The sequence below is a fragment of the Oncorhynchus gorbuscha genome, unplaced genomic scaffold (genome assembly GCF_021184085.1).
Source record: "Oncorhynchus gorbuscha isolate QuinsamMale2020 ecotype Even-year unplaced genomic scaffold, OgorEven_v1.0 Un_scaffold_1557, whole genome shotgun sequence".
Lineage (NCBI taxonomy): Eukaryota > Metazoa > Chordata > Actinopteri > Salmoniformes > Salmonidae > Oncorhynchus > Oncorhynchus gorbuscha.
In genome coordinates, this window is record NW_025746296.1 from 40,001 (window position 1) to 63,284 (window position 23,284).

A 23,284-nucleotide genomic window follows, 5' to 3' on the forward strand; every position below is an offset into this window, starting at 1 on the left:
AAACCAGTCTGCTCACAAACACACGGCACTGTGGTCCTTGTACCAGTAGAGGTTCCTTCACTGTCCCCATCCCGGGTTCAAACCAGTCTGCTCACAAACACACGGCACCGTGGTCCTTGTACCAGTAGAGGTTCCTTCACTGTCCCCATCCCGGGTTCAAACCAGTCTGCTCACAAACACACGGCACCGTGGTCCTTGTTTGTATCTTTTATTTACACAGGGAAGACACCGTACCAACAGATTCATCTCTGTTTTTAAAAAGGCACCAATTGGATAGCTCCATCGGTACCAGTTCAAGACAGCTGTGATCTTCCGGCACGTTCTGGACTCTGTTACATTGGCTGGGAGAGAGATGGTCCATTATAAGTGGTTGTATCCTGAATGGCCATTGGCTGGGTGAGAGATGGTGCATTATAAGTGGTTGTATCCTGAATGGCCATTGGCTGGGTGAGAGATGGTGCATTAGAAGTGGTTGTATCCTGAATGGCCATTGGCTGGGAGAGAGATGGTCCATTATAAGTGGTTGTATCCTGAATGGCCATTGGCTAGGAGAGAGATGGCCCATTAGAAGTGGTTGTATCCTGAATGGCCATTGGCTGGGAGAGAGATGGTCCATTAGAAGTGGTTGTATCCTGAATGGCCATTGGCTAAAAGTTGGAGACTCACATGTAAACAAGATGGACCTTCTGACTCAATGTTTGCTGCCAACAGTAACCAGTAAGTGTTCTCGCGCATATTCAGCGATACAACATGTGATATTTATGCTACACTACCTGCTCGTCCAACATCTCATTTCAAAATCATGGGCGTTAATATGGAGTTGGTCTCCCCCTTTACTGCTATAACAGCCTCCACTCTTCTGGGAAGGCTTTCCACTAGATGTTGGAACATTGCTGCTATAACAGCCTCCACTGTTCTGGGAAGGCTTTCCACTAGATGTAGGAACATTGCTGCTATAACAGCCTCTACTATCCTGGGAAGGATTTCCACTAGATGTTGGAACATTGCTGCTATAACAGCCTCCACTCTTCTGGGAAGGCTTTCCACAAGATGTTGGAACATTGCTGCTATAACAGCCTCCACTCTTCTGGGAAGGCTTTCCACTAGATGTTGTAACATTGCTGCTATAACAGCCTCCACTCTTCTGGGAAGGCTTTCCACTAGATGTTGGAACATTGATGCTATAACAGCCTCCACTCTTCTGGGAAGGCTTTCCACTAGATGTTGAAACATTGCTGAGGGGACTTGCTTCCATTCAGCCACAAGAGCATTAGTGAGGTCGGGGCACGGATGTTGGGCGATTAGGCCTGGTTCGCAGTCTGCGTTCCAATTCATCCCAAAGGTGTTCGATGGGGTTGAGGTCAGTGCTCTGTGCAGGCCAGTCAAGTTCTTCCACACCGATCTCGATAAACTATGCATGGACCTCGCTTTGTGCATGGGGGCACTATCATGCTGAAACAGGAAAGGGCCTTCAGCAAACTGTTGCCACAGAGTTGGAAGCACAGAATCGTCTAGAATGTCATTGTCATGTATGCTGTAGCGTTAAGATTCCCCTTCACTGGAACTGAGGAGCCTAGTCCGAACCATGAAAAAACAGCCCCCGACCATTATTCCTCCTCCACCAAACTTTACAGTTGGCAATATGCATTGTCTTGGTATGAGGTCATGTATAGTCTGTACCTGTAGTCTTGGTATGAGGTAATGTATAGTGAAGTCTGTACCTGTAGTCTTGGTATGAGGTAATGTATAGTCTGTACCTGTAGTCTTGGTATGAGGTAATGTACAGTGAAGTCTGTACCTGTAGTCTTGGTATGAGGTAGTGTATAGTGAAGTCTGTACCTGTAGTCTTGGTATGAGGTAGTGTATAGTGAAGTCTGTACCTGTAGTCTTGGTATGAGGTAATGTATAGTGAAGTCTGTACCTGTAGTCTTGGTATGAGGTAATGTATAGTGAAGTCTGTACCTGTAGTCTTGGTATGAGGTAGTGTATAGTGACGTGTGTACCTGTAGTCTTGGTATGAGGTAATGTACAGTGAAGTCTGTACCTGTAGTCTTGGTATGAGGTAATGTACAGTGAAGTCTGTACCTGTAGTCTTGGTATGAGGTAATGTATGAAGTCTGTACCTGTAGTCTTGGTATGAGGTAATGTATAGTCTGTACCTGTAGTCTTGGTGAGGTAATGTATAGTCTGTACCTAGTCTTGGTATGAGGTAACCTGTAGTCTTGGTATGAGTGAAGTCTGTACCTGTAGTCTTGGTATGAGGTAATGTATAGTCTGTACCTGTAGTCTTGGTATGAGGTAATGTATGAAGTCTGTACCTGTAGTCTTGGTATGAGGTAGTGTATAGTGAAGTCTGTACCTGTAGTCTTGGTATGAGGTAATGTATAGTGAAGTCTGTACCTGTAGTCTTGGTATGAGGTAATGTAGTGAAGTCTGTACCTGTAGTCTTGGTATGAGGTAATGTATAGTGAAGTCTGTACCTGTAGTCTTGGTATGAGGTAGTGTATAGTGACGTGTGTACCTGTAGTCTTGGTATGAGGTAATGTACAGTGAAGTCTGTACCTGTAGTCTTGGTATGAGGTAATGTACAGTGAAGTCTGTACCTGTAGTCTTGGTATGAGGTAGTGTATAGTCTGTACCTGTAGTCTTGGTATGAGGTAATGTACAGTGAAGTCTGTACCTGTAGTCTTGGTATGAGGTAATGTATAGTCTGTACCTGTAGTCTTGGTATGAGTCTGTACCTGTAGTCTTGGTATGAGGTAATGTATAGTCTGTACCTGTAGTCTTGGTATGAGGTAATGTATAGTCTGTACCTGTAGTCTTGGTATGAGGTAATGTATAGTCTGTACCTGTAGTCTTGGTATGAGGTAATGTACAGTGAAGTCTGTACCTGTAGTCTTGGTATGAGGTAGTGTATAGTGAAGTCTGTACCTGTAGTCTTGGTATGAGGTAATGTATAGTGAAGTCTGTACCTGTAGTCTTGGTATGAGGTAATGTATAGTGAAGTCTGTACCTGTAGTCTTGGTATGAGGTAATGTATAGTCTGTACCTGCAGTCTTGGTATGAGGTAATGTATAGTCTGTACCTGTAGTCTTGGTATGAGGTAATGTATAGTCTGTACCTGTAGTCTTGGTATGAGGTAGTGTATAGTGAAGTCTGTACCTGTAGTCTTGGTATGAGGTAGTGTATAGTGAAGTCTGTACCTGTAGTCTTGGTATGAGGTAATGTATAGTCTGTACCTGTAGTCTTGGTATGAGGTAATGTACAGTGAAGTCTGTACCTGTAGTCTTGGTATGAGGTAATGTATAGTGAAGTCTGTACCTGTAGTCTTGGTATGAGGTAATGTATAGTGAAGTCTGTACCTGTAGTCTTGGTATGGGTAATGTATAGTCTGTACCTGTAGTCTTGGTATGAGGTAATGTATAGTGAAGTCTGTACCTGTAGTCTTGGTATGAGGTAATGTAGTAGTCTGTACCTGTAGTCTTGGTATGAGGTAATGTATAGTCTGTACCTGTAGTCTTGGTATGAGGTAATGTAGTGAAGTCTGTACCTGTAGTCTTGGTATGAGGTAGTGTATAGTCTGTACCTGTAGTCTTGGTATGAGGTAATGTATAGTGAAGTCTGTACTTGTAGTCTTGGTATGAGGTAATGTATAGTGAAGTCTGTACCTGTAGTCTTGGTATGAGGTAATGTATAGTCTGTACCTGCAGTCTTGGTATGAGGTAATGTATAGTCTGTACCTGTAGTCTTGGTATGAGGTAATGTATAGTCTGTACCTGTAGTCTTGGTATGAGGTAATGTATAGTCTGTACCTGCAGTCTTGGTATGAGGTAATGTATAGTCTGTACCTGCGGTCTTGGTATGAGGTAATGTATAGTCTGTACCTGTAGTCTTGGTATGAGGTAATGTATAGTCTGTACCTGTAGTCTTGGTATGAGGCAATGTATAGTCTGTACCTGTAGTCTTGGTATGAGATAATGTATAGTCTGTACCTGTAGTCTTGGTATGAGGTAATGTATAGTCTGTACCTGTAGTCTTGGTATGAGGTAATGTATAGTCTTGTACCTGTCCCTGTAGCCTCCAGAGCCTTGGTGATCTGCCTCAGAGAGAAGCCCATCTCCAGGAGGGGCACAGCGATGGCCGGGGGGGGAGGGGAGGTGGACAGTCTGCTGATGGGGTCCGACAGGGCTGGAGAGGACAATAATTAGAGGACAGGATGTTACCATCACATACAGAGACAAACAGGAAGTTACCATCACATACAGAGACAAACAGGATGTTACCATCACATACAGAGACCAACAGGATGTTACCATCACATACAGAGACAAACAGGATGTTACCATCACATACAGAGACCAACAGGAAGTTACCATCACATACAGAGACCAACAGGATGTTACCATCACATACAGAGACCAACAGGAAGTTACCATCACATACAGAGACCAACAGGAAGATACCATCACATACAGAGACAAACAGGAAGTTACCATCACATACAGAGACAAACAGGAAGTTACCATGGTCTGGAGGTCTGGGTCTCAGGGGAGGAGAGGCTCTGTGTCTATATGTGTGTATCTGTGTGTGTGTCTACGTGTGTGTGTGTGTGTGTGTCTACGTGTGTGTGTGTGTCTACGTGTGTGTGTGTGTGTGTGTGTGTGTAGTACATACATGTCCCGGTCCTGTTGGCTGGTCTGGAGGTCTGGGTCTCAGGGGAGGAGAGGCTCTGTCTCCGACCCACCTCATCAGAGGGAGACGTGGGGAGAGAAGACACCGGGGGCGTCTGGGCACGACGCGTTGGCAGCAGAGTGGTGGTTGGGTAGCTTGAGAACATTTGCCTGTGAAGACGAGACATTGACTTTAAAAGGTATCCACAGTGTGTGTGTGTGTGTGTGTGTGTGTGTGTGTGTGTGTGTGTGTGTGTGTGTGTGTGTGTGTGTGTGTGTGTGTGTGTGTGTGTGTGTGTGTGTGTGTGTGTAGAGGTTCTAAAAAATATCACAATGCCCCAGGGCAGTGATTGGGGACACTGCCCTGTGTAGGGTGCAGTCTTACGGATGGGACGTTAAACGGGTGTCCTGACTGACTCTCTGCGGTCATTAAAGATCCCATGGCACTTATCGTAAGAGTAGGGGTGTTAACCCCGGTGTCCTGGCTAAATACCCAATATGGCCCACAAACCATCACGGTCACCTAATAATCCCCAGTTTACAATTGGTTCATTCATCCCCCTCCTCCTCTCCCCTGTAACTATTCCCCAGGTCGTTGCTGTAAATGAGAACATGTTCTCAGTCAACTTACCTGGTAAAATAACGGATAAATAAAAAATAAAATAAAAATATTTACCTGAGCAGGCTAAGAGGCATGACCCCAGGGGACTCTGAGGCAGGGACAGTCTCTGTGTCTGTAACAGGTGTAGTGGCTGTGGTCGTGTCCTCCAGAGAGGAGCTCATGAAGGAGGTGGTGCTGGAGGCAGAGGGGCTGGTGGTGATGGGGGTCTGGGCCTGCTGCTCTCCCTGCACACCCTCCTCACACTCTGGGTCAGCTAACACACCGGGAGAGAGACCGCACACACTTAGTACAGAGTTACACACTTCGTACAGAGTTACAGGGTTAGATTAGTACAGAGTTACAGGGTTAGTACAGAGTTAGAACAGAGTTAGTACAGAGTTAGTACAGAGTTAGTACAGAGTTAGTACAGAGTTAGAACAGAGTTAGTACAGAGTTAGAACAGAGTTAGTACAGAGTTAGAACAGAGTTAGTAGAGTTAGAACAGAGTTAGTAGAGTTAGAACAGAGTTAGAACAGAGTTAGAACAGAGTTAGTACAGAGTTAGAACAGAGTTAGAACAGAGTTAGAACAGAGTTAGTAGAGTTAGAACAGAGTTAGAACAGAGTTAGTTACAGAGTAAGTACAGAGTTAGAACAGAGTTAGTACAGAGTTAGTACAGAGTTAGTACAGAGTTAGTACAGAGTTAGAACAGAGTTAGAACAGAGTTAGTACAGAGTTAGTACAGAGTTAGTAGAGAGTTAGTACAGAGTTAGTACAGAGTTAGAACAGAGTTAGAACAGAGTTAGAACAGAGTTAGTACAGAGTTAGAGAGTTAGTAGAGAGTTAGTAGAGAGTTAGTAGAGAGTTAGAACAGAGTTAGAACAGAGTTAGTACAGAGTTAGAACAGAGTTAGAACAGAGTTAGAACAGAGTTAGTACAGAGTTAGTACAGAGTTAGAACAGAGTAAGTAGAGTTAGTACAGAGTAAGTAGAGTTAGTACAGAGTTAGAACAGAGTTAGAACAGAGTTAGAACAGAGTTAGAACAGAGTTAGTACAGAGTAAGTAGAGTTAGTACAGAGTTAGAACAGAGTTAGAACAGAGTTAGTACAGAGTAAGTAGAGTTAGTACAGAGTTAGTACAGAGTTAGAACAGAGTTAGTACAGAGTTAGAGTTAGAACAGAGTTAGTACAGAGTAAGTAGAGTTAGTACAGAGTTAGAACAGAGTTAGTACAGAGTTAGAACAGAGTTAGTACAGAGTTAGAACAGAGTTAGAACAGAGTTAGAACAGAGTTAGAACAGAGTTAGAACAGAGTTAGAACAGAGTTAGAACAGAGTTAGTACAGAGTTAGTACAGAGTTAGTACAGAGTTAGAACAGAGTTAGTACAGAGTTAGAACAGAGTTAACAGAGTTAGTAGAGTTAGACAGAGTTAGTACAGTTAGTAGAGTTAGAACAGAGTTTAGTTAGAACAGAGTTAGAACAGAGTTAGAACAGAGTTAGAACAGAGTTAGTACAGAGTTAGAACAGAGTTAGTACAGAGTTAGTACAGAGTTAGTACAGAGTTAGAACAGAGTTTAGAACAGAGTTAGTAGAGTTAGTAAGTTAGAACAGAGTTAGAACAGAGTTAGTACAGAGTTAGAACAGAGTTAGTACAGAGTTAGAACAGAGTTAGTACAGAGTTAGAACAGAGTTAGAACAGAGTTAGTACAGAGTTAGTACAGAGTTAGAACAGAGTTAGTTAGTACAGAGTTAGTACAGAGTTAGTACAGAGTTAGAACAGAGTTAGTACAGAGTTAGTAGAGAGTTAGAACAGAGTTAGAACAGAGTTAGAACAGAGTTAGAACAGAGTTAGAACAGAGTTAGAACAGAGTTAGAACAGAGTTAGTACAGAGTTAGAACAGAGTTAGTACAGAGTTAGTACAGAGTAAGTAGAGTTAGTACAGAGTAAGTAGAGTTAGTACAGAGTTAGAACAGAGTTAGAACAGAGTTAGTACAGAGTAAGTAGAGTTAGAACAGAGTTAGAACAGAGTTAGAACAGAGTTAGAGTTTAGAGTTAGTAGAGTTAGAACAGAGTTAGTAGTTAGAACAGAGTTAGTACAGAGTTAGAACAGAGTTAGAACAGAGTTAGAACAGAGTTAGAACAGAGTTAGTACAGAGTTAGTACAGAGTTAGTACAGAGTTAGTACAGAGTTAGTAGAGTTAGTAGAGAGTTAGTAGAGAGTTAGAACAGTTAGTAGAGAGTTAGAACAGAGTTAGTACAGAGTTAGTACAGAGTTAGTTACAGAGTTAGTTACAGAGTTAGAACAGAGTTAGAACAGAGTTAGAACAGAGTTTAGTTAGAACAGAGTTAGTAGAGTTAGAACAGTTAGTAGAGTTAGTACAGAGTTAGAACAGAGTTAGAACAGAGTTAGTACAGAGTTAGTACAGAGTTAGTACAGAGTTAGAACAGAGTTAGTTAGAGAGTTAGAACAGAGTTAGTAGAGTTAGAACAGAGTTAGAACAGAGTTAGTACAGAGTTAGTAGAGAGTTAGTACAGAGTTAGTAGAGAGTTAGTAGAGAGTTAGAACAGAGTTAGTAGAGTTAGAACAGGGTTAGTAGAGTTAGAACAGAGTTAGAACAGAGTTAGTACAGAGTTAGTAGAGTTAGAACAGAGTTAGAACAGAGTTAGTACAGAGTTAGTACAGAGAGTAGTACAGAGTTAGAACAGAGTTAGTACAGAGTTAGAACAGAGTTAGTACAGAGTTAGTACAGAGTTAGTACAGAGTTAGTAGAGTTAGAACAGAGTTAGTACAGAGTTAGAACAGAGTTAGAACAGAGTTAGAACAGAGTTAGTACAGAGTTAGTTAGTACAGAGTTAGAACAGAGTTAGTAGAGTTAGAACAGTAGAGTTACAGAGTTAGAACAGAGTTAGAACAGAGTTAGAACAGAGTTAGAACAGAGTTAGTACAGAGTTAGTACAGAGTTAGAACAGAGTTAGAACAGAGTTAGTACAGAGTTAGTAGAGTTAGTACAGAGTTAGTACAGAGTTAGAACAGAGTTAGTACAGAGTTAGTACAGAGTTAGTACAGAGTTAGTAGAGTTAGTACAGAGTTAGAACAGAGTTAGTACAGAGTTAGAACAGAGTTAGTAGAGTTAGAACAGAGTTAGTAGAGTTAGAACAGAGTTAGAACAGAGTTAGAACAGAGTTAGAACAGAGTTAGTACAGAGTTAGTACAGAGTTAGTACAGAGTTAGTACAGAGTTAGAACAGAGTTAGTACAGAGTTAGAACAGAGTTAGAACAGAGTTAGTACAGAGTTAGTTACAGAGTTAGAACAGAGTTAGTAGAGTTAGAACAGAGTTAGTTACAGAGTTAGAACAGAGTTAGAACAGAGTTAGTAGAACAGAGTTAGTACAGAGTTAGAACAGAGTTAGAACAGAGTTAGAACAGAGTTTAGTTAACAGAGTTAGTACAGAGTTAGAACAGAGTTAGAACAGAGTTAGTACAGAGTTAGTACAGAGTTAGTACAGAGTTAGTACAGAGTTAGTACAGAGTTAGTAGAGTTAGAACAGAGTTAGTAGAGTTAGAACAGAGTTAGAACAGAGTTAGTAGAGAGTTAGTACAGAGTTAGAACAGAGTTAGAACAGAGTTAGAACAGAGTTAGAACAGAGTTAGTACAGAGTTAGTACAGAGTTAGAACAGAGTTAGAGTAAGTAGAGTTAGTACAGAGTTAGTACAGAGTTAGAACAGAGTTAGTACAGAGTTAGAACAGAGAGTTAGAACAGAGTTAGTAGAGTTAGTAGAGTTAGTAGAGTTAGAACAGAGTTAGTAGAGTTAGAACAGAGTTAGTAGAGTTAGTACAGAGTTAGAACAGAGTTAGAACAGAGTTAGAACAGAGTTAGTACAGAGTTAGTACAGAGTTAGTAGAGAGTTAGTAGAGAGTTAGAACAGAGTTAGTAGAGAGTTAGTAGAGAGTTAGAACAGTTAGTAGAGAGTTAGAACAGAGTTAGTACAGAGTTAGTACAGAGTTTAGTTAGAACAGAGTTTAGTTAGAACAGAGTTAGAACAGAGTTAGAACAGAGTTAGAACAGAGTTAGTAGAGTTAGAACAGAGTTAGTAGAGTTAGAACAGAGTTAGTAGAGTTAGTACAGAGTTAGTAGTTAGTACAGAGTTAGTAGAGTTAGAACAGAGTTAGTTACAGAGTTAGAACAGAGTTAGTACAGAGTTAGTACAGAGTTAGTACAGAGTTAGTAGAGAGTTAGTACAGAGTTAGTACAGAGTTAGTACAGAGTTAGTACAGAGTTAGAGTTAGAACAGAGTTAGAACAGAGTTAGAACAGAGTTAGTACAGAGTTAGTAGAGTTAGAACAGAGTTAGAACAGAGTTAGTACAGAGTTAGTACAGAGTTAGTACAGAGTTAGAACAGAGTTAGAACAGAGTTAGAACAGAGTTAGAACAGAGTTAGTACAGAGTTAGAACAGAGTTAGTACAGAGTTAGTACAGAGTTAGTACAGAGTTAGTAGAGTTAGAACAGAGTTAGTAGAGTTAGAACAGAGTTAGTACAGAGTTAGAACAGAGTTAGAACAGAGTTAGAACAGAGTTAGAACAGAGTTAGTACAGAGTTAGTAGAGAGTTAGTAGAGAGTTAGAACAGAGTTAGTAGAGAGTTAGTAGAGAGTTAGAACAGTTAGTAGAGAGTTAGAACAGAGTTAGTACAGAGTTAGTACAGAGTTAGTAGAGTTAGAACAGAGTTAGTAGAGTTAGAACAGAGTTAGAACAGAGTTAGAACAGAGTTAGTAGAGTTAGAACAGAGTTAGTAGAGTTAGAACAGAGTTAGTAGAGTTAGAACAGAGTTAGAACAGAGTTAGTACAGAGTTAGTACAGAGTTAGTACAGAGTTAGAACAGAGTTAGAGAGTTAGAACAGAGTTAGAGAGTTAGAACAGAGTTAGAGAGTTAGTACAGAGTTAGTACAGAGTTAGAGTTAGTACAGAGTTAGTACAGAGTTAGTACAGAGTTAGAACAGAGTTAGTACAGAGTTAGTACAGAGTTAGTACAGAGTTAGTACAGAGTAAGTATAGTTAGAACAGAGTTAGAACAGAGTTAGTACAGAGTTAGAACAGAGTTAGTACAGAGTTAGTACAGAGTTAGTAGAGTTAGTAGAGTTAGAACAGAGTTAGTAGAGTTAGTACAGAGTTAGAACAGAGTTAGAACAGAGTTAGAACAGAGTTAGTAGAGAGTTAGTAGAGAGTTAGTAGAGAGTTAGTAGTTAGAACAGAGTTAGAACAGAGTTAGAACAGAGTTAGTAGAGAGTTAGAACAGTTAGTAGAGAGTTAGAACAGAGTTAGTACAGAGTTAGTACAGAGTTAGTACAGAGTTAGTACAGAGTTAGTACAGAGTTAGAACAGAGTTAGAGTTAGAATAGAGTTAGTACAGAGTTAGAACAGAGTTAGAACAGAGTTAGAACAGAGTTAGAACAGTTACAGAGTTAGTACAGAGTTAGTACAGAGTTAGAACAGAGTTAGAACAGAGTTAGAACAGTTACAGAGTTAGTACAGAGGTAGAAGAGTGTTACAGAGTTAGTACAGAGGTAGAACAGAGTTACAGAGTTAGTACAGAGTTAGAACAGAGTTACAGAGTTAGTACAGAGGTAGAACAGAGTTACAGTGTTAGTACAGAGTTAGAACAGAGTTAGAACAGAGTTAGAACAGTTACAGAGTTAGAACAGAGTTAGTACAGAGTTAGTACAGAGTTAGTACAGAGTTAGTACAGAGTTAGTACAGAGTTAGAACAGAGTTAGAACAGAGTAAGTACAGAGTCAGTACAGAGTTAGAACAGAGTTAGAACAGAGTTAGAACAGAGTTAGTACAGAGTTAGTACAGAGTTAGTACAGAGTTAGTACAGAATTACAGAGTTAGTACAGAGTTAGTACAGAGTTAGTACAGAGTTAGTACAGAGTTAGTACAGAGTTAGTACAGAGTTAGAACAGTGTTACTACAGAGTTACTACAGAGTTTTTTTTCTCTTTAAATTTCTTGACACGTTACAACATCAGATCGTCTGAGAAGCCTTCAAGGTAAGTAGCTAGCTAGCTTGTAATCCTGGATGTGTTGTCAACCACATCAATATATGTTTAGACCCCAGGAAGGCCCCAGGAAAACCCCAGGAAGGCCCCAGGAAGACCCCAGGAAGACCCCAGGAAAACCCCAGGAGGGCCCCAGGAAGGCCACAGGAGGGCCCCAGGAAGGCACCAGGAAGGCCCCTGGAAGACCCCAGTCCAGGGCCAGAGATGGAAAAGCCTTCCATGACAAACAACATGTTATTTCCCTCAGTGTTACTCACCAGGTCTGGACTTGCCCCCACTGCAGTGTTCGTCCAGCAGGCCGCTGACCACCAATTTATAGATCATGGCCTGAGCTCTCTCCAAATCGGCCAATCCTAACGCCCGCTTGATGGGTGACCTCATCACGGCCCGCTTGACCATGTGACGCATCAGGAACTGCAGTGCCGCCCTCATCTCAACTTCCTCCTGGCACACGGGCGAGGGCACTGCGCCACTAGGGGTGGACCCGGCGTTCAGGTCTGCATTGTGTCCACTGGGAGCAGGCTCCGGCTGAGTCTGGACCTATTACAGAGTGGGCCAATAGCAGACACTTTGATTGAACCTGGACCTATTACAGAGTGGGCCAATAGCAGACACTTTGATTGAACCTGGACCTATTACAGAGTGGGCCAATAGCAGACACTTTGATTGAACCTGGACCTATTACAGAGTGGGCCAATAGCAGACACTTTGATTGAACCTGGACCTATTACAGAGTGGGCCAATAGCAGACACTTTGATTGAACCTGGACCTATTACAGAGTGGGCCAATAGCAGACACTTTGATTGAACCTGGACCTATTACAGAGTGGGCCAATAGCAGACACTTTGATTGAACCTGGACCTATTACAGAGTGGGCCAATAGCAGACACCTTGACTGAGCCTGGACCTATTACAGAGTGGGCCAATAGCAGACACTTTGATTGAACCTGGACCTATTACAGAGTGGGCCAATAGCAGACACTTTGATTGAACCTGGAAGTGGGCCAATGACACCTTAATTGAACCTGGACCTATTACAGAGTGGGCCAATAGCAGACACCTTGATTGACCCTGGACCTATTACAGAATGGGCCAATAGCAGACACTTTGATTGAACCTGGACCTGTTACAGAGTGGGCCAATAGCAGACACCTTGATTGAACCTGGACCTATTACAGAGTGGGCCATTAGCAGACACATTGATTGAACCTGGACCTATTACACAGTGGGCCAATAGCAGACACTTTGATTGAGCCTGGACCTATTACAGAGTGGGCCAATAGCAGACACTTTGATTGAACCTGGACCTATTACAGAGTGGGCCAATAGCAGACACTTTGATTGAACCTGGACCTATTACAGAGTGGGCCAATAGCAGCAGACACCTTTGATTGAACCTGGACCTATTACAGAGTGGGCCTAGCAGACACTTTGATTGAACCTGGACCTATTACAGAGTGGGCCAATAGCAGACACTTTGATTGAACCTGGACCTATTACAGAGTGGGCCAATAGCAGACACTTTGATTGAACCTGGACCTATTACAGAGTGGGCCAATAGACACTTTGATTGAACCTGGACCTATTACAGAGTGGGCCAATAGCAGACACTTTGATTGAACCTGGACCTATTACAGAGTGGGCCAATAGCAGACACTTTGATTGAACCTGGACCTATTACAGACACTTTGGGCCAATAGCAGACACTTTGATTGAACCTGGACCTATTACAGAGTGGGCCAATAGCTGACACTTTGATTGAACCTGGACCTATTACAGAGTGGGCCAATAGCAGACACTGTAATTGAACCTGGACCTATTACAGAGTGGGCCATTAGCAGACACTTTGATTGAACCTGGACCTATTACAGAATGGGCCATTAGCAGACACTTTGATTGAACCTGGACCCAGAGTGGGCCAATTGACACTTTGATTGAACCTGGACCTATTACAGAGTGGGCCAATAGCAGCTGTAATTGAACCTGGACCTATTACAGAGTGGGCCATTGCAGACACTTTGATTGAACCTGGACCTATTACAGAATGGGCCATTAGCAGACACCTTGATTGAACCTGGACCTATTACAGAGTGGGCCAATAGCATTGAACACTTTGATTGAACCTTGAGATTGAACCTGGACCCAATAGCAGACACCTTGATTGAACCTGGACCTATTACAGAGTGGGCCATTAGCAGACACATTGATTGAACCTGGACCTATTACACAGTGGGCCAATAGCAGACACTTTGATTGAGCCTGGACCTATTACAGAGTGGGCCAATAGCAGACACTTTGATTGAACCTGGACCTATTGAGTGGGCCAATAGCAGACACTTTGATTGAACCTGGACCTATTACAGAGTGGGCCAATAGCAGACACTTTGATTGAACCTGGACCTATTACAGAGTGGGCCAATAGCAGACACTTTGATTGAACCTGGACCTATTACAGAGTGGGCCAATAGCAGACACTTTGATTGAACCTGGCCAATAGCAGACAGATTGAACCTGGACCTATTACAGAGTGGGCCAATAGCAGACACTTTGATTGAACCTGGACCTATTACAGAGTGGGCCAATAGCAGACACTTTGATTGAACCTGGACCTATTACAGAGTTACAGACACTTTGATTGAACCTGGACCTATTACAGAGTGGGCCAATAGCAGACACTTTGATTGAACCTGGACCTATTACAGAGTGGGCCAATAGCAGACACTTTGATTGAACCTGGACCTATTACAGAGTGGGCCAATAGCAGACACTTTGATTGAACCTGGACCTATTACAGAATGGGCCAATAGCAGACACTTTGATTGAACCTGGACCTATTACAGAGTGGGCCAATAGCTGACACTTTGATTGAACCTGGACCTATTACTTAGCAGACACTGTAATTGAACCTGGACCTATTACAGAGTGGGCCACTTTGATTGAAGCAGACACACTTTGATTGAACCTGGACCTATTACAGAGTGGGCCAATAGCTGACACTTTGATTGAACCTGGACCTATTACAGAGTGGGCCAATAGCAGACACTGTAATTGAACCTGGACCTATTACAGAGTGGGCCATTAGCAGACACTTTGATTGAACCTGGACCTATTACAGAATGGGCCATTAGCAGACACCTTGATTGAACCTGGACCTATTACAGAGTGGGCCAATAGCAGACACCTTAATTGAACCTGGACCTATTACAGAGTGGGACATTAGCAGACACCTTGATTGACCCTGGACCTATTACAGAATGGGCCAATAGCAGACACTTTGATTGAACCTGGACCTGTTACAGAGTGGGCCAATAGCAGACACCTTGATTGAACCTGGACCTATTACAGAGTGGGCCATTAGCAGACACATTGATTGAACCTGGACCTATTACACAGTGGGCCAATAGCAGACACTTTGATTGAGCCTGGACCTATTACAGAGTGGGCCAATAGCAGACACTTTGATTGAACCTGGACCTATTACAGAGTGGGCCAATAGCAGACACTTTGATTGAACCTGGACCTATTACAGAGTGGGCCAATAGCAGACACTTTGATTGAACCTGGACCTATTACAGAGTGGGCCAATAGCAGACACTTTGATTGAACCTGGACCTATTACAGAGTGGGCCAATAGCAGACACTTTGATTGAACCTGGACCTATTACAGAGTGGGCCAATAGCAGACACTTTGATTGAACCTGGACCTATTACAGAGTGGGCCAATAGCAGACACTTTGATTGAACCTGGACCTATTACAGAGTGGGCCAATAGCAGACACTTTGATTGAACCTGGACCTATTACAGAGTGGGCCAATAGCAGACACTTTGATTGAACCTGGACCTATTACAGAATGGGCCAATAGCAGACACTTTGATTGAACCTGGACCTATTACAGAGTGGGCCAATAGCTGACACTTTGATTGAACCTGGACCTATTACAGAGTGGGCCAATAGCAGACACTGTAATTGAACCTGGACCTATTACAGAGTGGGCCATTAGCAGACACTTTGATTGAACCTGGACCTATTACAGAATGGGCCAATAGCAGACACCTTGATTGACTAAACACATATACAGTATACTTGGGGCCAGAGACATTTTACACATTTCTCTGAGAGGTACTATATGTTGTGAGAGCAAAGAGGGATTCGAACCCACAACCTTGATGAAAGACTACTAACCTTGGGTATGAGCAGCAGCTCAACATACTTGGAGCAGGAGAGCAGGGTGCTGAGGGCCTTCATGGCCCCCAGGTAGAGGTAGGACAGCTGCACCGCATGGATCTCAGACTGACTGGCCCCTGAGGAGGGAGAGCCATCGTGGCCTCGGCCCTCATGGCCCTTCCTCCTGTTGCCCTCCTGGGGGGTCTGAGGAGCAGGGGAGAGGGTCTCTGGTCCTCCTCCACCCTGGTGTTGGGAGTCCAAGGCGCAGGAGGAGATCTCGCTCTCTGATTTCGAGTTGGGCACCGCGTGGGCTTTGACCTCGTCCAGGCTGTGTGACACCCTCAGATTAGAGGTTGTCGTCGTGGTGACGGTCCCCGTTGTTGTTGTGTCTCTGGGGTCTGGGGAGACCCTGTGTTGGTGGCTCTGCTCCGTCTCACTAGTTTTGTTGTTGAAGTCGTCGTTTGTCGTGGCGGTCGTCGTCGTCGTCTTATCGTGTGCTCCGTTGCTACGGTGTCTCTTCTCGTGGCGCCGGGCGCTCAGCTTCCCAGCGTCCTCGTGGATGGAGGTGAGATAGGTGAGGTCGAGGAGCAGGGAAGCGGTGAGGCCTCGGAAGCGTGCCACGTCAAAGGGCAGCGGCTCGCAGGGCTCCAGGTTGTACAGGGGAGTGTCACTAGGCGACCAGAAAGTTGGGAAGCTTTAATGAAGAACCAGAAGTGGAGGAACACAAAGGAAACACAGAGTAAGGGAAAGAAGGAGAGGAAGAATGACATGGTAGAGGAGTGGAGGAATGGATGGTAGTCTGGGGGATGGATGGTAGTCTGGTGGAGGAATGGATGGTAGTCTGGGGGATGGATGGTAGTCTGGGGGATGGATGGTAGTCTGGGGGATGGATGGTAGTCTGGGGGTTGGATGGTAGTCTGGGGGATGGATGGTAGTCTGGGGGATGGATGGTAGTCTGGAGGATGGATGGATGGTAGTCTGGGGGAGGGATGGATGGTAGTCTGGGGGATGGATGGTAGTCTGGGGGAGGAATGGATGGTAGTCTGGGGGAGGAATGGTAGTCTGGGGGAGGAATGGATGGTAGTCTGGGGGATGGGTGGTAGTCTGGGGGATGGATGGATGGTAGTCTGGGGGAGGGATGGATGGTAGTCTGGGGGAGGATGGATGGTAGTCTGGGGGATGGGTGGTAGTCTGGGGGATGGATGGGTGGTAGTCTGGGGGATGGATGGTAGTCTGGGGGATGGATGGTAGTCTGGGGGATGGATGGTAGTCTGGGGGATGGATGGTAGTCTGGGGGATGGATGGATGGTAGTCTGGGGGATGGATGGATGGTAGTCTGGGGGAGGGATGGATGGTAGTCTGGGGGATAGGTGGTAGTCTGGGGGAGGGATGGATGGATGGTAGTCTGGGGGATGGATGGTAGTCTGGGGGAGGGATGGATGGTAGTCTGGGGGAGATTGGATGGTAGTCTGGGGGAGGGATGGATGGATGGTAGTCTGGGGGAGGGATGGATGGATGGTAGTCTGGGGGATGGATGGTAGTCTGGGGGATGGATGGATGGTAGTCTAGGGGATGGATGGATGGTAGTCTAGGGGATGGATGGTAGTCTGGGGGATGGATGGTAGTCTGGGGGATGGATGGATGGATGGTAGTCTAGGGGATGGATGGTAGTCTGGGGGAGGGAGGGATGGATGGAAGTCTGGGGAGGGATGGATGGATGGATGGTAGTCTGGAGGATGGATGGTTGTCTGGGGGATGGATGGATGGTAGTCTGGGGGACGGATGGATGGTAGTCTGGGGGAGGGATGGATTAAAGTCTGGGGGATGGATGGATGGATGGTAGTCTGGGGGATGGATGGTAGTCTGGGGGAGGGATGGATGGATGGTAGTCTGGGGGAGGGATGGATGGTAGTCTGGGGGATGGATGGTAGTCTAGGGGATGGATGGATGGTAGTCTGGGGGATCGCTGGATGGTAGTCTGGGGGAGGGATGGATGGTAGTCTGGGGGATTGATGGATGGTAGTCTGGGGGATGGATGGTAGTCTGGGGGAGGGATGGATGGATGGTAGTCTAGGGGATGGATGGATGGTAGTCTGGGGGATGGATGGTAGTCTAGGGGATGGATGGATGGTAGTCTGGGGGAGGGATGGGTGGTAGTCTGGGGGAGGGATGGATGGTAGTCTGGGGGATTGATGGATGGTAGTCTGGGGGAGGGATGGATGGTAGTCTGGGGAGGGATGGTAGTCTGGGGGATTGATGGATGGTAGTCTGGGGGATGGATGGTAGTCTGGGGGATGGATGGTAGTCTGGGGGAGGGATGGATGGTAGTCTGGGGGAGGGATGGTAGTCTGGGGGAGGGATGGTAGTCTGGGGGAGGGATGGTAGTCTGGGGGATGGATGGTTGTCTGGGGGATGGATGGATGGTAGTCTGGGGGACGGATGGATGGTAGTCTGGGGGAGGGATGGATTAAAGTCTGGGGGAGGGATGGTAGTCTGGGGGACGGATGGATGGTAGTCTGGGGGAGGGATGGTAGTCTGCCCTGGGTGCCAGTCTGTTTCTACTCTCTTGCCATCTCCTTATGGAATTGTCACGTCAATGTTTAGCATGACAACAATGACACCTCAGGAGTTTGCCTTGCATAAACAGATCTGGGACCAGGCTAGGTGGATGGGTGGAGGAGGGCTGGCGGTACAGATCTGGGACCAGGCTAGGTGGATGGGTGGAGGAGGGCTGGCGGTACAGATCTGGGACCAGGCTAGGTGGATGGGTGGAGGAGGGCTGGCAGTACACAATGATACCATGCAGAGAAGGGACCAGGCTAGGTGGATGGGTGGAGGGGGGCTGGCGGTACAATAGTTTACGTACGGGATACGAATATGGATGATGGTTGGTGGCTAGAAGCATGGTGGATGAGGGTGGCTAGAAGCATGGTGGGGAAGCATGGAGGATGATAATGGTAGTGGATGAGGGTGGCTAGAAGCATGGTGGGGTGGGTGGTTATGGAGGAAAGTACTGAAACAGAGCTGGGTGATGGAGGTTTACAGCATATTGATGTGAACATAGCCAGGCAATACAGACAATGTATATATTAGACAGTGGAGATCTATCAGCCAGTGTATATATTATCTATCAGCCAGTGTAGATACTATCTATCAGCCAGTGTATATACTATCTATCAGCCAGTGTATATCTATCAGCCAGTGGAGATACTATCAGCCAGTGTAGATCTATCAGCCAGTGTATATACTATCTATCAGCCAGTGTATATACTATCTATCAGCCAGTGTATATACTATCTATCAGCCAGTGTATATACTATCTATCAGCCAGTGTATATCTATCAGCCAGTGTATATCTATCAGCCAGTGGAGATACTATCAGCCAGTGGAGATACTATCAGCCAGTGTATATAGTATCTATCAGCCAGTGTAGATACTATCTATCAGCCAGTGGAGATACTATCAGCCAGTGGAGATACTATCAGCCAGTGGAGATACTATCAGCCAGTGGAGATACTATCAGCCAGTGTATATCTATCAGCCAGTGGAGATACTATCAGCCAGTGGAGATACTATCAGCCAGTGTATATACTATCTATCAGCCAGTGTATATAGTATCTATCTATCAGCCAGTGTATATATTATCTATCAGCCAGTGTATATATTATCTATCAGCCAGTGTATATATTATCTATCAGCCAGTGTATATATTATCTATCAGCCAGTGAGATATATCTATCAGCCAGTGTATATATTATCTATCAGCCAGTGTATATATTATCTATCAGCCAGTGTATATACTATCTATCTATCAGCCAGTGTAGATAGTATTCATCTATCAGCCAGTGTAGATAGTATCTATCTATCAGCCAGTGTATATATTATCTATCAGCCAGTGTATATATTATCTATCTATCAGCCAGTGCAAATATTATATATCTATCAGCCAGTGTAGATAGTATCTATCTATCAGCCAGTGTATATATTATCTATCAGCCAGTGTATATATTATCTATCAGCCAGTGTATATATTATCTATCAGCCAGTGTATATATTATCTATCAGCCAGTGTATATATTATCTATCAGCCAGTGTATATATTATCTATCAGCCAGTGGAGATATTATCTATCAGCCAGTGGAGATATTATCTATCAGCCAGTGTATATATTATCTATCAGCCAGTGTATATATTATCTATCAGCCAGTGTATATATTATCTATCAGCCAGTGTATATATTATCTATCAGCCAGTGTATATATTATCTATCAGCCAGTGTATATATTATCTATCAGCCAGTGTATATATTATCTATCAGCCAGTGTATATATTATCTATCAGCCAGTGTATATATTATCTATCAGCCAGTGTATATATTATCTATCAGCCAGTGTATATATTATCTATCAGCCAGTGTATATATTATCTATCAGCCAGTGTATATATTATCTATCAGCCAGTGTATATATTATCTATCAGCCAGTGTATATATTATCTATCAGCCAGTGTATATATTATCTATCAGCCAGTGTATATATTATCTATCAGCCAGTGTATATATTATCTATCAGCCAGTGTATATATTATCTATCAGCCAGTGTATATTATCTATCAGCCAGTGTATATATTATCTATCAGCCAGTGTATATATTATCTATCAGCCAGTGTATATATTATCTATCAGCCAGTGTATATATTATCTATCAGCCAGTGTATATATTATCTATCAGCCAGTGTATATATTATCTATCAGCCAGTGTATATATTATCTATCAGCCAGTGGAGATATTTATTCAGACGATTATGACGGTTATATTTGAAAGGGGGGGGGGGGGGGACATGGTTATTGTCCATAATTGTTAGTGAAAAGGTTATGCTATAATTGTGCCAGCCCTAATAATACGCCTTGCTTCACTCAAGACCTTAGCCTGTTCTCAGATCAGTTTCTCTCAAGACCTTAGCCTGTTCTCAGATCAGTTTCTACCAATACCTTAGCCTGGTCTCAGATTAGTTCCTACCAATACCTTAACCTGGTCTCAGATCAGTTTCTACCAATACCTTACTTAGCCTGTTCTCAGATCAGCTTCTCTCAAGACCTTAACCTGGTCTCAGATCAGTTTCTACCAATACCTTAGTCTGTTCTCAGATCAGTTTCTACCAATACCTTAGTCTGTTCTCAGATCAGTTTCTATCAAGACTTTAGCCTGTTCTCAGATTAGTTCCTACCAATACCTTAGCCTGTTCTCAGATCAGTTTCTACCAATACCTTAGTCTGTTCTCAGATCAGTTTCTACCAATACCTTAGTCTGTTCTCAGATCAGTTTCTACCAATACCTTAGCCTGGTCTCAGATTAGTTCCTACCAATACCTTAGCCTGGTCTCAGATTAGTTCCTACCAATACCTTAGTCTGTTCTCAGATCAGTTTCTACCAATACCTTAGTCTGTTCTCAGATCAGTTTCTATCAAGACCTTAGTCTGTTCTCAGATCAGTTTCTGCCTATTCCCTTGCCATTGTCAAGCCATGAGAATTCTATTAGACACGAGAGAACAAACAGATCTGGGACCAGGGTACCAGGACCTGCAGGGTTCAACTATAATGTTAATACCTGATGGTGATCTCAGCCTCGTCCCACTGCACCTTGGCCGAGGTGCTCCCCTCCTTCACCACGCCCAGGAGAGTAGCATGCCGACCGGTCTGTTTGTGAACACAGCGCCCCCCAACACGCAGCCCTGCGTCAGCACCCCCCATCACCGCCAGCACAGGCCACACCTGAGAGTTCAACACGGAAGGCCTTTAGGACAGACAGCGAACCTCTGAAATAGCAACTGCTGCTCCCGTTCACAATGAGCAACGTGCTACTTAAATATGACATGTAAATTAACACAGTTATTACCAATATAAATATCCTGATGCTACATCACATACTGTAGTTTATTTAGTAGGAACTGCAACATAAGAGCTGCCTTGTGTTGTCATGGTGAAATGTTGTCATGGTGTGGTGTCGTGGTGCGGTGGTGTCATGGTGGTGTGTCATGGTGAGGTGTTGTCATGGTGCGGTGTTGTCATGGTGCGGTGTTGTCATGGTGCGGTGGTGTCATGGTGCGGTGGTGTCATGGTGGTGTGTCATGGTGAGGTGTTGTCATGGTGCGGTGTTGTCATGGTGCGGTGTTGTCATGGTGCGGTGGTGTCATGGTGCGGTGGTGTCAAGGTGCGGTGGTGTCATGGTGCAGTGTTGTCATGGTGCGGTGTTGTCATGGTGCGGTGTCGTGGTGCGGTGTTGTCATGGTGCGGTGGTGGCATGGTGCGGTGTTGTGGTGCGGTGTTGTGGTGCGGTGTTGTCATGGTGCGGTGTTGTCATGGTGCGGTGTTGTCGTGGTGCGGTGTCGTGGTGCGGTGTTGTCATGGTGCGGTGTCGTGGTGCGGTGTTGTCATGGTGCGGTGTTGTCATGGTGCGGTGTTGTCATGGTGCGGTGTTGTCAAGGTGCGGTGTCGTGGTGCGGTGTTGTCATGGTGCGGTGTTGTCAAGGTGCGGTGTTGTCATGGTGCGGTGTTGTCATGGTGCGGTGTTGTCATGGTGCGGTGTTGTCATGGTGCGGTGTTGTCATGGTGCGGTGTTGTCATGTGCGGTGTTGTCATGGTGCGGTGTTGTCATGGTGCGGTGTTGTCATGGTGCGGTGTTGTCATGGTGCGTTGTCGTGGTGCGGTGTTGTCGGTGTTGTGCGGTGCGGTGTCGTGGTGCGGTGTTGTCATGGTGCGGTGTTGTCACGGTGCGGTGTCTTGGTGCGGTGTTGTCATGGTGCGGTGTTGTCATGGTGCGGTGGTGTCTTGGTGCGGTGTTGTCATGGTGCGGTGTTGTCATGGTGCGGTGGTGTCATGGTGCGGTGTTGTCATGGTGCGGTGTTGTCATGGTGCGGTGTTGTCATGGTGCGGTGTTGTCATGGTGCGGTGTTGTCATGGTGCGGTGTTGTCATGGTGCGGTGTTGTCATGGTGCGGTGGTGTCATGGTGCGGTGTGTCATGGTGCGGTGTTGTCATGGTGCGGTGTTGTCATGGTGCGGTGTTGTCATGCGGTGTCGTGGTGCGGTGTTGTCATTTTGTCATGGTGCGGTGTCATGGTGCGGTGTTGTCATGGTGCGGTGGTGCGGTGGTGTCATGGTGGTGTCATGGTGCGGTGTTGTCATGGTGCGGTGTTGTCATGGTGCGGTGTTGTCATGGTGCGGTGTTGTCATGGTGCGGTGTTGTCATGGTGCGGTGTTGTCAAGGTGTGGTGTGTCAAGGTGTGGTGTCAAGGTGTGGTGTGTCAAGGTGTGGTGTCAAGGTGTGGTGTGTCAAGGTGTGGTGTCAAGGTGTGATGTGTCAAGGTGTGGTGTCAAGGTGTGGTGTGTCAAGGTGTGGTGTCAAGGTGTGGTGTCAAGGTGTGGTGTCAAGGTGTGGTGTGTCAAGGTGTGGTGTCAAGGTGTGGTGTGTCAAGGTGTGGTGTGTCAAGGTGTGGTGTGTCAAGGTGTGGTGTCAAGGTGTGGTGTGTCAAGGTGTGGTGTGTCAAGGTGTGGTGTGTCAAGGTGTGGTGTGTCAAGGTGTGTTGTCAAGGTGTGGTGTGTCATGGTGTGGTGTCAAGGTGTGGTGTGTCAAGGTGTGTTGTCAAGGTGTGGTGTGTCATGGTGTGGTGTGTCAAGGTGTGGTGTTGTCATGGTGTTGTCAAGTGTTTCTTGCAAATAAATTAAAAACTATTAGCCTGGGTACCAGTATGTTTGTGCTAACATTCCACACTCATGCCAAAAACATTGTGGAA

General features: G+C 44.9%; 1 pseudogene; it reads right to left on the reverse strand.

Annotated features, from left to right (window-relative positions):
* LOC124023219 overlaps positions 1-23,284 on the reverse strand; it is a 126,912-nt pseudogene that overhangs the window by 35,598 nt on the left and 68,030 nt on the right.